This window comes from Solanum tuberosum, unplaced genomic scaffold (assembly GCF_000226075.1).
Source record: "Solanum tuberosum cultivar DM 1-3 516 R44 unplaced genomic scaffold, SolTub_3.0 scf00273, whole genome shotgun sequence".
NCBI lineage: Eukaryota > Viridiplantae > Streptophyta > Magnoliopsida > Solanales > Solanaceae > Solanum > Solanum tuberosum.
The window spans coordinates 214,219-225,550 of NW_006239195.1; the positions used below are offsets into that span (position 1 = coordinate 214,219).

At 30.4% G+C, this 11,332-nt stretch overlaps 1 protein-coding gene across 1 annotated transcript in view; it reads right to left on the reverse strand.

Annotated features, from left to right (window-relative positions):
• LOC102598549 (probable glycosyltransferase At5g25310) overlaps positions 1–8,759 on the reverse strand; it is a 26,388-nt gene extending 17,629 nt beyond the window's left edge. Inside the window, exon 1 of the mRNA XM_015313898.1 lies at positions 8,648–8,759. The gene's annotated coding sequence lies outside the window, so the exon portion shown is untranslated. The remainder of the gene's footprint in view (positions 1–8,647) is intronic.
• Between the last annotated feature and the right edge of the window lie 2,573 nt (positions 8,760–11,332).

Consider the following 11,332-nt stretch of genomic DNA (forward strand, 5'->3'; position numbering starts at 1 on the left):
CCGCATTAGATATGAATATCGTTCATTGCAAGTTGTGTAATATACCCCTTTTGATATTATGTTGATATAGTCCTCCATATATGAGAGACGAATCAGAACATGTCGATTCCGTAACAGGCCAACCATGCACTCCCCCTTAATTCCACACTGAGATGGAATTGCCTTTCTTAAAAACTCTAAATCTGGCCATCCATATGAAAATTTGCCAATGATAGCAAATTCCAGATTCTGTTTGATATTCATTCTTTCCACTTCTGATTCGGTCCATTTGATCCTTGGTATACCTTCAACTATAGTCACTGGTTTTATCAAAACTGGTTCTGTTTTTTTTGTTATTGTATTCGTAGGTCTAATTGTATCAGCATATAGGGTTTTGTGAGGTGAATTTATTTTGCAAACGTCATCGCTCTTCTCAGTTAGTGGGGGAAATTCTGTCAATGTTAGCAATCCAGTCACCGGCAATGACTGGTTGCCAGCCGCCATTGGTTTTGATTGGTTGCCAGCCGCCATTGGTATTATGTTATCATTAGTACTATGAAGTATGCTTTTACAATTCTTAAAATAAAGGGAATATTTTTTAAGTAATGAAAACTTTGTAAAAAAAAAAAAAACAAATATAGTCTTGATTTTATATTGATATTTTAAAAATATTTATTGATAAAATCTTAACAAGTAAAACACTACTTAAAATATATATAATAAATATTTTTAAAATTCACAGTCCATGGGCTGACCTCTGAGACTTGCGGGTTGGGCCTACGAGGCCAGCGGGCCAAAGGAGGCTGGACTAAAAGGCCTCGTTCTTAAATGGACTGAAAAATTTGAGTCCAACCCCATTTAATTCAAGGATTGGATTGGACCGGCATTGCAGGCCAAATCCATTTTGACATTACACCGACAAGTAAGGAAATAGTCAAAACGCTACCAACCAGACCTTGCACCTGTGCCTAAATCCCCCCCTGCAAAAGTCCTGTTTTTTTTTTACTTTGTAACTCTTTCAAACAGAGTACATTTTCTATCAATTACGGTGCTTTGATCTCTATAATTACGGCGAGAGTTTTTTTTGGCTGAACTACGATGAGAAAATTATCTCCTCATTAATAAATGTCACCAAAAATGTGAGCTGTCCCTGCATAATAAACTTTGACTAATGTTAAATGAACATAAGGCGGAAACGGATCCCATCCAGTTAAATTAGCTCAGTAATGTCCGGTAATCAAACCGAGTAATTTTTTATTCAAATTCGGAATTTGTAGTACAAAATCTGTTGAATATATACAAATTATTAATTTAGAACCGAAAACTTAGAAAAATTAAAATTTCAAATCCATGAACTTTAAATGATCTTGCCCCGCCTCTGATTGCACATGATAAATTTTCTCAAGAATATAATTAAATGGAATTTTTTTCTGGTGGATTAGGGATAGGTATTATGTGACAACCAAAAATTGCATGAGGTCCCATTTTCAGAATAATGGGCCAAATTCATTTCTCTCTTTTACTTTTTAATTTTTTCACTTTGATTCAAATCTTCAATTTTTCAACAACTCTTCCTCTTCTTTTTTTTCCTTTTTAAAAAAAATAATTTTATGTACAAAAAATGTGAAATTTAACCTAATTCATCGTACTTTTAGCATTTGATATTATTTTTCTTTCATGTATTGATTAATTACATTACTAAAAATAATTATTAAAAATTATTTGTCATTTAACAAATTAAACTATAATTTTATTTTTATTTTTATTTTTATTTTTATTTTCATTACACTAATAATTAATTATTCTTAAAAATATAAACAAATTTTGTAAAATTGCAAAAACAATTCTTAAGGAGTAAATTAATAAAGTATCGTTTTTATTTATAATTTCTTAAAGAATTCGTAAAAGAAAAATTAAATAACTAATACGAAAAACGAAAGGGGTATAAATTATTATTATTTTCTCTTCTCAATAATTTCATATATACTTAAATTCATCAAATATTCACAAGAAAATATAATGAAAAGAGCATCAATAATCTTGACAAATAATTACATAAGTTTTTATACTATTTTAATGTAACCCAAAATCAATTTTTTTTCATAAACACTTAAATATATACATACTCTTCTGTCAATTTATATGATATCTTTTTATTCTTGAAATCAAGCAATGTGAAATTAATTAATATTTTAAAATATATTTTTATTTTTTATATTAACATAAGAACTACAACTTATAATGTTTGTTCATAAATACCTTCCCACTAAGTAGCAATACAACCAAATATACTATAAGTTGCAATTCTTATCATGTTAGCATATAAAAAAAATACATTTTATAGCTTGAATTTCAAGAAAAAAATAATCGAATAAATTGATGGAGAGAGTAAAATGAAAAAAAGAAGAATTGATTAAAGTAATTTAAATAACTATTTATATTTATCCTAAAACTAAAACAATTAATTTTTTATGATGTTAAGTGCACGCATTTTAGTTTACCTTTTTTAAGAACGTAATTATTTGACTTTAAATTTAAATTAGTATCAATATATTTATCTCTATTTGATTTTTGACAAATGAATATTATGAACTATAAAAAAGGTAAGGAAAATAAATATTAATTTTAAGAAATACTGAAATGCTAATTTTAATATATTACTCTCTCTTTTTTTTTGCTTTGATCTTGTTATTGAATTATTTTAAATTTATGTAATGAAATATATTTAAATTAAAAAATAATAAGATAAAGTACTTCATATTAAAGAGGGGTAAATATAAGGTGGGGTGGAGGAGTGAGAAGAGAAAGGGAGAGGTTGAAAAGACATGGAACCTACAAAATGTACTTTTTTTTCTATTAAAAAAATCTCTCATACAACTATTACATGGTGGCCTAATTCATCGGTGGCCCCTTAAAATTAACACGAAATTTTATTTAGACATATTAACTGGACGATGTTCATTTCAGACATCTTATGTTGACTCCTATTATGTCATTTTGACATTTTCTGTTTACATGGCTTAGTAAGTGTAATACACTCGTTGACCGCGCGTGAAAACCCTCCAACAATGGTTAATAAATATAGTTACAATAAGATGATGAAAAATATTTTAGAAATTTAAGAATAGATCCATTTCGAGATTTAAGTATTAAATTATTCATGGACCGTGTGTAAGTGCGTGTGTGCCCAGATGTTATGCAAAAACAGGGATTTGGACAAAAAAAATCAGGGGAGGAACGGGGGTGTCTGCAAGTGGATAGGTATTTGGAGAAGGCAGTGTGAGGTAGGGGCGGGGGGCACGGGGTATTTTTCTGCAGATGGGTAGCAGGGGTGTTTGACAAGTCTCATCATTTAATTTGTTACTTTACACGTCATTCGCAAGTGTAACACACACCTCATATAATTTTGTTGATTGAAAAAAAAGTATCAAAATAACACAATTGAACTCTACACGAGGTGTCTAGAATGAACATCGTCCAGTTGAGGTGTCCAAGTGAAACTTCGTGCCAACATTAAGGGATCATTGATGGGTTAGGCCATTACATGATATACCTCATCCACCATAATCTTTTTTGTAATATCAAACAATACCTTATGGTATTTGATATGGTATATGATAACATTTTTTTTTGTATTCGATATGGTACTTGGTATTTAAAAATTGTTGAGTTCGAAAGTGATTAGGGTGTCATGCAGAACTTACAATTGCAAATCATATGCTGATAAATTAGATGACAAACAAAAGAATACTAAAAACATATTCCATTATTAATATAATTTGGTCAAGCGACCTACATATTATAGAACTAATATTGAAAAACATGAATATGTTTAAGAGTAAATCTTCCGATTGTTTTATTTAAAATATATATTTTGGACTGATTTTAAAGTCGCCACTTAATTTTTGAGAAAAATCAAGAAAACTATTTGTTTTCAAAAGACTAAAACAGGAATCTAATGAAAACTTAAAAGGGTTCGGGGTTCTTATTAGCATATTCGGGAAGGGTTTGAAAGCACCCGAAATGTCCGCTAATTTTAACTTAGCATGAATTGCAGAACCGAACTATTTTATAGTTAGGGCCATTTTAAGGGAAAAATAGAAAAATATTGCAATATTATTTAAGTGAAGTATTTTGTAAACTTATTTATTTATTTACTTATTTCTTAAATCTAGTAAGAGACGAATAATTTAGTTAAGTGATTAATTCAGAATAAGTGTCTTTTGGGGGTTTGAAATTTTTAACTTTAAGATTAATAACAGATAATAACAGGTAAACAAACAAAACAAAGAAATAAGGGAAAGAGAGTTGGACCTAAATATCTAGTATTAAAGAGATGGGTCAAGCAATTTCACAAGGCATACTTAATCTCAACAAGATCAAACTAGTAAAGAGAAAAAGAAAAAGAAAATAATAAAAAAAAATAAAAAAAAAATCCAAACTTAAGGATGAAACTTGAGGAACCATTTTTTTGAACATTTATTCAACAAACAGTAACATAGTGACATACATGCTTTAGGATTGAGGGGAAAGGGAAAGGAAAAGCAAATTTCACCGAAGTAACAGGTAAACAAGTGGAAAGAGATGTTGAAAACAGAACAAAATCATGGATGAAGCACACTCAACTTAACCGATTTGGGGCGTACCTCAACACCAACATACTAACAACCTTGTTGCAACAAAATAAACTTAAGAGGCGACATGGAGAATCAACCAAACTAACACTAAAATAACAAAGTTTTCAACTCGATATTCAATAGAAAACCAAGAGGAATAGCATACAAGCAAAGTATATATACCAGCTACCACTGTCCGATGTCAAATGACAAAAATACAACAACGAAACAATGGTCTTAAACGCCCTTTAATCCAAAAAAAAAATAAAAAAATGAAAAGAACATTATAGATGAGGTGTTACCTTTCAAGGTGCAGCGAACAAGGACAGGACGAGTTGGAAGGACAACCTTCACCACGCGAAATCCGAAACACGAACAGTAGCCAAGAAATTTGGGCAAGAATATCAAACCAAAAAGACACAAAAACAAGTCCCTCCTCTGTTTCTCTTTGAAATATGTTTTTGTAGGTATGAGTTACTTTGGATGTCTTAGTTGAATTTTTTTTTTTTCGTTAAAAAAAATCTGCCCCCTTAACAACGAAGGACATAGAACTATTTATCAACGAAATTAGGGCAAAACGGGTGGATAGGCGGGAGATTTTCGGATAGGGACGAGGCCCATTCCAAAAAAATTCAAACTCCAACTTTCACCATTTTAGGACGACACTCTTTTCTGAAGCTTCAACTCTATTCCGGAAGAGGAAAGGTAGGAAAAATGTGCCTGCTGCCTTCTGGAATCGCAGAGAGTCTTACAGAAATAGTAGGCTGAAGGAGACGCGTGAACGACTACTGCTTTCCGTCTATCTTCGTGTAGGCGTCGCTCGTCTTTCCGTGTATATGTCATTGTTGCCGTCTGAGCTGCTGTCATTGAGCATTTAATGGCTTTGTCATTTTCTGCTAGCGTGAAGATGCTGCCTGCAGTTGGAGTCGTTGGAATTGTTTGGAGTTGGATGCTAACGTTGGAGAAAGAAAAGGGGTTGGGCCGGTTTGAGAGGAAGTGAATTGGGCTTGGGAGCTGCTGGTGAGAAGCTACTGATTTGGATATAGGATTGGTTGGAAGGCTGTTGAGGCTTAAATATTTGGAGAAAGAGTTGGGCCTGGGAGGTTGGTTCGTTTGGGCTGCTGGAAAGGTGGCCTAAAATTTGGTGTTTTTAAGTTGAAAAGGGTTTTAATTGGGTTTAAGGTTTGGCCACATGAGTCTAAATCATAGCCAATTGGAAATTAAAGACTTAGCCAAAGTGATCGAATTTTAGCAAACTTGGCTAATAAGTTAATAAAATGAATTAGCATGATTAATTAGTGAGCTTCTTAATCTTAACGAGATAAAATAATTAACTTAATCAAACTAATTAATTTAAAATATTAACTATAATTAATTAACAAGACAGTTACGCAAAGTAAAATCTTTTTTGACACGATTTTGAAATATTCATAGAATATACTATTTAGTTAAAAACATATTTATTATTTAAAATGTAATGGAAATGACTAACATTGTTTTAAGAACTTGAAAACAGTATTTTTTGTTTTATAAGATTAATTATTTCAGATTGTTCAAAATTAAAGAAGCTCAAAAATTAATATATATTGTGGAGGTCCAAAATTGGGTGTCAACACCGATAAACAAAACTCTTTATTGACTACATTGTGGATGCTCTTGTTTATGCTATGAGAATATGAATCTTCCATTTATAGATCTCTAAACTTTCCCCCTAAGGAAATAATAAACCAAATTTGGAGGAAAATTATATTTTCCTTTCAGAACAAGTTCAAGCATTTATAGTAATACTTTGACTTTTCTTTAAGGAAAAAAAATAAACTTCAAATAAGAAAAAAAGTCAGGGCAAAACCCTTACAAAAATGACATACCAAAATACTGAATACCATATCGAAGTATATAGCTACATCAATAACATATATGTATTATTAAAATACTAACAAATATGCAACCTAGTATTAGAATAAACTAAATGTTTAAAGTTGAAACTTTGACTACTCTATTTTGATTAAAATGTATTTGAAATTTAATTGATTAACAAAAGGAGTTGTTTGTACTTTATTTTGAATATATATTTCTACATGTGTAATATGTTGGTATGATACAATTTTTGATCAAGACCTTTTTTAATTGTCGAAGTCATAATACTCTATTATACGAGTACATATTAGTCAAAGTTGAACAAACTGTGGTTTTCGATTTACCGAACTGTAGAATATCGAAATCGAACTTTAAAATTACAAAACCATACCGAATTAAATTGGTGTGGTAATGGTATGATATTTTATTTATTTTTTTGATAACCGAGAAATTCATATGTGACCCGCCCTTTGGACCAATCCCAACCTTCTAAACTCGATGGATAATGGGCCCGTCCCTTTACCCTCCTCCACTTAAATATCGGATTTCGCTTTGCATGGTGTGGGCTTGAATATGCGATCTAAGCCATAAATACTCCACATTTTGCCACTCGAGCTAGGCCTTGGGTGCATGGTAATGGTATTATATTTTAAAAATTGAATATCAAAATTACTGTATCGAAACTTTCAAATATCGTACCGTACCATACCATATTACCGCTACGTCCTACTTATGTGTATAAGGGTTTAAGATATAGAAGAGAAAAAATCTTTTACTCACGTACAACCTTCTCTTTAAATAGAGCCAATACAGAATCGATAAATTACAATACCAATAGAAACCTAGATTACAAGAAACACATAAAATTCTAAATAGTAAAGATCAGTATGTATACCATCATATGACTGAAATATAGGAAACTAATAATACTCTAAACAAAAAAATAACAACTATTTTCTGTTAATAATGTTAATGCATATAGCTAAACTCTAATTTGTGAAATATTCATATCAAAATCAATTTTCCTCAATTGGTGGGGTTGGAAAACTTTTTGCTAAGGAAGGTCTACTTTAATTTTAACCTTTTAAAGAATTGTGTAGTGGCCCCTAGACACTTAATTACTCCCTCTTGTTTCATTTTACTTGACTTGACATACTTTTTATTAGTCAGTCTGTCCTAAAAAGAAAGTCTGTATTGACTCCTTCGAAAATGCCCCAACCCTCCTCTGCCTCATCCCCAAATGCCCCAACCCTCCAACTATAAGAAACTACCTCCAATATGCTCCAAGGCTCAAACAGTGAGATCTGTGAATGTAAGTTTAAACAAAATGTCAGGTACTTTACTGAGGTGAAGTATAATACACTCAACCACGGGCAAAGGCAATACTCTAGGAACCGATCATTTACAAGGCAAAAACAAAAACTAATTTAAGCTAAACATCCAAGTGCAAAGGTGAAAGGACATATATGAATACATTGTTAATGTAGATATTTGTTAGTTCACAGTTATTTCTCTCTGTTTAATAACCGATTATTTGGGTCGAACTCCCCTTTATCATTGAATACCAATAAGAAGTAACTTGTAGAAAGAAAAGCCATAAAGGCAGACAGACAAGATAAATCATAAGAATAATTGTTGAGAACCAATTCTAATCAGTTTCTGTTATCAGAGACAGGAACTAATCATCCAATAATTAAGAAGTATCCACTTCACGTATTTGTATTGTCGTAAGAAACCAAATCATTTGAAACAAAATGACACAAACAAACCAAAAGAATGGAGAAAATAAGGAAGGAAGCATTCTCAAAGCAGACTAAAGCTACCTCTCTTAAGTACAAAAATTGTGCCAAACTAATGCTAAAAACTTCTGAAATCTTATAAAGATCCTCTCTTTAAGTGAAAAAAAGAAGGTGAATCCCAAGAATTGAAATGGGGTTTGGCCCTGTTTCTCCACAAAATCAAAAATCAAATCTTTATAGTATTTTCAGAATCCAAGGACCTGAAGCAAGTAATAATAGCAGATTAGTTCATCAACATTCATACAAAAATAAAATATAAAATCACTGGAATCTGAAATTATCAAACAAAGGGTCAATCATAAAAGATTCCACACCCGAATTTACAATCAAAATTAAAATGTTTAACAATTCGAACTGTGTCACATAAATTACGAGATAAGGACTACTATTACATACCTTTTTTAAAAATATATAATGCTAAACGAACGGCAGAGCAAACAAATAAAGGCTGAATTGTGTAAGGAAGGAAATTGAGGAGAAAATGAATTTGGAAAGAAAAAAACAAAGTGAAAGGGAAAGGAAAGGTGACCTTTTTTTTTTTTTTTTTCATAAATCATAATTGCCTGTTTGGTGGTTAATACCAGTTGTCAACTTGTACTTTTTTTTATTAATTATTAAAAATAAAAAACTTTTTTGTATTTTTTTTCCTTTTTAATGCAGTTTCGTTTTAATTTATGTAATGTTATTTAATTTGATACAAAGTTGAAAAAAGAAAAAAAAATTATATTTCATCGTTAGCATTAAATATTTGTTCCTAAATTATTTTGAATATTTAATACTACTACTTAAATATTTAATTAATGGTTTATTAGTTGTATCTCTTAATTAGACGCTCTTACTCTCTCCGTCCATTTTTATTTATCATGTTGCGCTTTTCAAAAGTCAATTTGACTAATTTTTAAAGTTAAATTAGATTACATTAATTCGATATTTTAAACAAAAAATTTAGATATTCAAAAACTATATGAAAAGTACTATAAATTGCAATTTTTTGCATATCAATATGATGAAAAAATATATTTTAAAATGTTAGTCAAAGTTCTTGTAGTTTGACTCTAAAAATAGAAATCATGACAATTAAAGTAGACGGGGGAGTATTAATCATTTGATCTTCAATCATATATTTTAATTAGATACACCAATTGATATATATATATATATATATATATGTTTTACATGTAATTGAAATAGGCAGATACACATATCCAAGGGCCAAAATATGAACTTTCACATATAGCCACTCAAAAATAGTTTAATTACTCTCTATAGATATAGTTTAATAATTACAATTTGTAGCTACATGTTATAGGGAGGAGAGAGGCGAGTGAGACTGGGAGAGAGAGGAGAGAGGTGAGCGAGAGAGGAAAAAAAGTGGGAAAGAGGTGAATTGTATATGTATATCAGTTAGATAATTGTATATTATACATATGTATTTGTATATATGGCAAGCGAGATTGGGAGAGGGAGGAGAGAGGCGAGCGAGATTGGGAGAGGGAGGAGAGAGGCGAGCGAGATTGGGAGAGGGAGGAGAGAGGCGAGCGAGATTGGGAGAGGGAGGAGAGAGGCGAGCGAGATTGGGAGAGGGAGGAGAGAGGCGAGCGAGATTGGGAGAGGGAGGAGAGAGGCGAGCGAGATTGGGAGAGGGAGGAGAGAGGCGAGCGAGATTGGGAGAGGGAGGAGAGAGGCGAGCGAGACTGGGATAGGGGGAGAGAGGACAATAATTTGTATAATTCGCATCTCGTTTGTATAATTCACAAGTACGTTTGTATAATTCACGTGTTTTTGTATAATTGAGTAATATAAAGTTTGAAATTATACAAATATAATAAAACTCGAAATAACAAATTGATACAAACATAAATATATGAATTTTAAACAATTATATAAAATATATTATACAAATTACATTATATAAATTATATTATATAAAATTCAAAAATTACACGTTTATACAAACTTTAAAAAGTTATACACAAAAAAATTGAATGTATAAGATGACAACTGAAAAACTAAAGGAAATCATCGTCATATACAATAATACAAATATAAACAATTGTATACAAATACAAAGAATTGTTAGCTGTGAATTATACAACTATGACAAATTATACATATACAAATGTGGCTAATATACAAACTGGAAGTCAGCCCACGTAATTAATGTATAATGTTAGTCGCGAGTGATAATTATATCAAACCATAGCTATGATGAGTAATTAAGTAGTATAAGCTTGCTTAACCACATAATTTTTCCTTAAAAAATATAATATTACAAAGTAGCATTATTCTAAATGATTAGCTCCTAAAATAGAGTAATTTATATAAATTACCTTATAATTTTTTCATTTGCTGGTTTATATTATTGTTGTGGACCTCAACTGAAGCAAATCGGACATATACAGACATATATAGTATATACAATATGCAATAAATGGTGCACATTTCAGTTGAATTTTACATATATTGACCATACTTCAATAGGAAAATTAGGCAAAATAACAAATATTTAAAGTATATTATGTAATATAGCTATAATTTTTATTATATTTAAGCTGTAGCTATAGTATTACGAAATTTTACTATTCGATTTCTTAATTGTATGAATCAAAAATTTATATATGATTTATGAAAATTTTCATAATAAATTGCTCTATTTATATATTGACAAGTGAATTATATAACGAAATTCTGAAAAGTATATAATAAAATTTGTATATACTTATCATATTTGTATCTTCATAAAAATATTTATTGTGACTTGTGAGTATAACTTGATAGATCAATTTATTTCTCCTTTTTCTTAATTCCCATACTTTTTTTATAATAGAAGGGACAGCCTAAAAATATATCTAACTTGTAAGGATAGAAAATATGTGAGATAAGTGTCAAAAACACACTTAAATTATATCTTATTTTTTTTAAGTTTCATACATAAATTATTGAGAGTGTGAGTTTCATACTTAAACTATCATTTATTAGTTTGAGAAACACTCTCATCATAATGTGTGTAACACACTCTCTCTTTTACTTAAAAAAATTGTCACATCACACTCTACATGGACAAAATATTCCACCTTGACA